General features: G+C 69.8%; 1 protein-coding gene across 1 annotated transcript in view; it reads right to left on the bottom strand.

Moving 5' to 3' along the window:
• Positions 1–4394, bottom strand: part of AHNAK2 (AHNAK nucleoprotein 2) — a 26206-nt gene that overhangs the window by 18641 nt on the left and 3171 nt on the right. The window lies entirely within an intron of this gene.

Below are 4394 nucleotides of genomic sequence, written 5' to 3'. Positions count from 1 at the left end.
ACCGCAGGCGCCGGCCCGCGGGGTGGGCGGGGTCTCAGGGCCCGGCAGGGCAGGCCCCGCCCCCTCAGCTTCTTGGCTCTGGGGACCCTGCCCCACCCCAAGTGCCCCAGGACAGGGACAGGGTAGGGAGAAAACGCCCCTGGCTGCCTCCGACTCCGACTCCCCGCCCAGCTGACAGGTGGGCCAACTGGGGGGGCCTGGGAGGAGGGGCCAGGGGCTCCTGGGGGCAGGAGGCACAGGGCCTGGGCCAGGCTGCAGAGGGTCCCAGGTACCCTTCACACACACCTGCCTCACCTGGGCCCCTTAGTTCCACTGAGTCAGCTGACTCATGCGGCTGTCCAAGCAGAGGCAGCCAGGGACAAGCAGGCCGGCCGGCCCACAGTCCCATGCCCTGCCAGGACAGCTGACCCCACCACCCTCCAGCCCCTGGGCTGACTCTTGGCAGCCTCCACCCCTCAAAGCTCAAAACCTGCAAGGCCCCCTGTTCCCAGAGCTCCGGCTGCCGTGGTCACCTCAGCTGACCCTTGTCGGGGACTGGCCCCTCGGGGCAGTGGCGTGGCCGCAGCTCCCAGCAGCTCCCGCTCTGTGGGTACACAGGCCGGGACAGGCCCTCAGGTGTGACCTGGCCAACTGCAGACCTCCCGCCCCACCCTGCACCTCAGCTGAGGGCAGGCAGCTGGTTGTGGCAGCTGGTTGTGACACCTGCACCCCATGGCAGGCCTGGGCAGGCTTGGGTGGGGACGGGGAGGCCTGCCCTTTCCAGGGCGAGTTGGGGGTCAGGGTCCACTCCAGGGGGTGGGGACTATGCCACAGAGGGAGTCCTGGCAGGCGTCCCCCATTCGAGAAGCTGGGAGTAGCCGGGGGGGGGCAGCACAAGGACCCCAGTGGGCTCAGGGTGAGGGGCTGGGGGACCTGCCCAGAACAAGGGATCAGAAGCCCTGGAGGACCACCAGTCCTGGGGTGGTCACCTGGCTCTGCTGCGCCCAGCCTGAGGAGGTGCTGGCAGGAGCAGGGCCGCTGCACCCCACTGCTGGAGAGCTTGGGGACCAGACAGCCACTCTGCTGAGTGCTGCCTCGTCACCCACCAGCTCCCGGGTACCCTGGCCCTTGGCCAGGTCCCCCCTTCTGGCAACGTGAGGGAAGAGCTCACAAGGCCACACCTGCAGCGGCCTGTGCTGCAGCTGGGCCCCCATCCTGGGCTCCGCCCTGCCCCCCAGGGCTCTGACAGGCGACCTGGACCCTCACTTTCTCCCATACGCTGCAGCCAGTGCCCCAGTCCATCTGCGGGGAGGGTGGGTGCATGGGCCCCGCCCATGGGGGGCACCACAGCCAAGGGGAGACTGCCACACTTGGGCCGGGGCGCCCTCGCTGGGGTGGAGTCCTGCAGGGGCGCCCAGACTCCGGGCAGCGGGGCTCAGGCAGGCACTGCCCGCCAGCCTGCTTCTGGCCCCTGCGCGCCTCCCTGTGCCCAGGCCAGGGCTGGGGACCGAGGGACACGGGCTGTGGAAGCTGGCCCCAGGGGTCCTGTGGGCACCTCTGTGGGGCGGGGCGGGGCGGTGCGATCTCAGGATATGCCTCAGTCAGAGCTGCGGTTGGTGCTTCCAGGGCAGGACTGCAGGGGGGCGCAGGACTGCAGGGGGGCACAGGACTGCAGGGGGGCGCAGGACTGCAGGGGGCGGCCTCGGGCCAGCCGGTCTGGAAGTGCAGACCCCGCGGGGGCCTGGGCATAGGGCGAGAGGGACAGCAGCCCTCAGCCTGACCCTGCTCCAGCGCCCCCCACCCGCGGGCCTGGCGCAGTGTGGGCCTCCGGGGAGGGCGGGGCCTCCCACCTTCTCCCCTCCTCCAACGGTGCTAGAGGGCCCTGGGCTTGCCCACCCCCGCGCGCTGCCCTCCTGGGCCAGCTCCATTTCCCATTTTAGAAAGTGTCTGATTATTAAATATTTATCCCTGCAGGGCGGGCTTTTGGCCCGGCTTCTGTGGCTTCCACAGAAAGAAAAACAGAGCCCCTGAGGGAACCGCGGTGGGCGCCACGGGTCTGCCCCTGCGTGGGAAGGTTGTCTTGGGGCGCAGCTGAGGCTGCCTGCCTCCCTCAGACCTCAGCCCCTCACCCCCACCCTGTCCTCGCCCCTGGGGCTCCCCTGAGCGCCTTAGGGCTCCCTCCCCATGCCCTTGGAACATGGCCCTCACAGGCCTCTGCCCCAGCTCCACCCCCACCCCCAGACTCCCCCAGGCACGGTGACACCCCATCTCACTGCCCCAGAAGCCCCTCATCCGCCATGGCTCCCAGGCGCCTGCTAAGTTCTGCCTAAGCTCTGTGGGGAGGGGTCAGCCCATGCTCCCTGCAGCTCCCTGAGTCCACCCTGTCCCTGTTGGGGGGACGTGGTGGCCCCTGCTCTGTGCGTGCAGATGTGCGTCCTCGGGGCCAGGACAGAGGGTGGCTGGGCCCCGCTGCCCTGACACTGCTGGGCCGAGAGGGCCACTCGGGCACCTGCAGAGGCAGAGCCTGCAGACCCATCCCCAGGGCGGCGGCCGGGCCCAGAGGGCTCCCAGGTCTGTCCACCCCACCAGGCGGCGCCCTCCGAGCCTGCCGTACCGGGCCGCCATGCTCATCCCGCCGGACCCAGGCTTCCCCAGGGCTCCATGTGGCCCCAGCTCGGCAGAGGGGGTCACCACCCCTGCCCCTGTTGGGAAAGGCCCTGTGGAGCCTGGACTCCACTGGGGAGCCCCCAACTCCTCGCTCCACTCTGGTATCTCCGTGGATCTGGGGGGCCTTGGAGTCCTTGCCAAGCCAAGGGCTCGCAGCTGCGGGTGGCCCACCACCGCCCCACGCGGGCCCTGCGGTCTGGGAGCACCTGCTTCCCTGCGGCTGCCCGAGGGCCATGCTGTCAGGCAAAACAGCTGGCCCAATGTGGGGGACATGCAGGGCGAGCCTCCTTCCCACGCTGGAACACAGGGCCCGACTGGGGTGCTGGGGCGGGGGGGAGGGAGGCTGGTGGCACGGGGCCTGTCCCCGGCACAGGCTCCTGCATGGTGGGCCGGTGCGCGTCCTCTCTGGCCTGGGCAGGAGCCCCTGGGGCTGCCAGCTGTGCTGAGACCCCCAGGCAGGGTGGGGCCTGCCCCCTTTGGGTGGCTTAGGAGGGACAAGGCTGGAGAGCCGGGTCTCAGCGCCCTGCCTGCCTGCCTGCAATGGCACTGTGGAGCCTGGGCCACAGCCCAGGGGCTCTCTGCAGTCTCCTGCGAAAGCCCAGGCCCCTGACCCTGTTCCTTGAGAGCAGCCCAGTGGCTGGGCGGGGTGTTGCAGGGGGGAGGGCGGGGGGGGGAGGTGGTGGGCATCGCACAGGCTTCCGGCAGGGGTGATGAGGCTGGGCCCTGCGCCTCTGGGTGGGCGGCCCCGAGCCAGCAAGGTGTCATGTGGGGAGCTGGAGGCAGAGTAAGGGGCCCCAAGCCCTGCAGGCCCCTGCAGCATAGTGGATGGGAGATGGCCAGCCGCAGGGAGGGGGGGGCCAGCCCTGTGGCCCCATTCTTCTGCTGGCTGCCCAGGTGGGGCAGGGCACATGCCCCACAGCTGGGTGAGGGTGGCCAGCCAGACCACGGGGCTCTCCACACCGCACGTTTGGCTTTGGCGCTGGATGGACAATGGGCAACAGGAGGGCATGGGGCGGCGGCGGCGGGGAGCCCGGCCCAGCCCAGACACTCAACCTGCTGCACCGGGGCGGCACCTCAGCCATCGGTCACTCTTCCCCAAGGAGCAGGGTCCAGTCTGCGCCAATGCAGCAAGGCCCCTCCCCCTGCGGGCAGCTGGCCAGATGTCAGGGCGTGGCCAGGCTGCGGCAGTACTGACCTGCTGCAAAGCCTGCCCTGCCCTGCCCGGCCCCCCGAGGCTGAGACAGGCCCCAGAACAGGCCCAGTGCAGGGGCAGACAGTGGGGAGGGCCTGCTTCCCACCCAAAGGTCAGAGGCCGAGGGAGGGGCCCTGATGCTCCTGGGGGCCCACCCGCAGACAAGACCCACCTTGCCCTCCCCAGCCTAGCCCCTGATCAAGCCCGAGACCCAAGGTCCAGTCCCACCAAAGGCACCACCTAGCCACAGACCCAGCCACACCATGGACGCAGCCCAGACCAGCCTGGCAGCCTCTGGCCAAGAGGAGCAGCCCTACCTCATGGTACAGCCAGCTACTGCCCCCCAAACAGGTCGGAGGCCAGGTCAGGCCAGGCAGCAGGCCCTGGGGGTCCAGTTGCACCTGCTGACTTCCCCAGATGGCCCCAGCTAGGGCCAAGACAAATCTCAAGTCCCAGAGCACTCCGGAGTCAGTGATAGAGGGACAGGCGCAAGCGACATAGCGAGCAGCGGTGACAGGGACAGGTAGCAGGAGGGGTGCAGCCCCTAAGCAGCCCG

Source organism: Condylura cristata, unplaced genomic scaffold, assembly GCF_000260355.1.
Source record: "Condylura cristata isolate star-nosed mole 26May11 unplaced genomic scaffold, ConCri1.0 scaffold00013, whole genome shotgun sequence".
In the NCBI taxonomy this organism is placed as follows: domain Eukaryota; kingdom Metazoa; phylum Chordata; class Mammalia; order Eulipotyphla; family Talpidae; genus Condylura; species Condylura cristata.
This window is presented reverse-complemented; position numbering and strand designations above follow the sequence as displayed.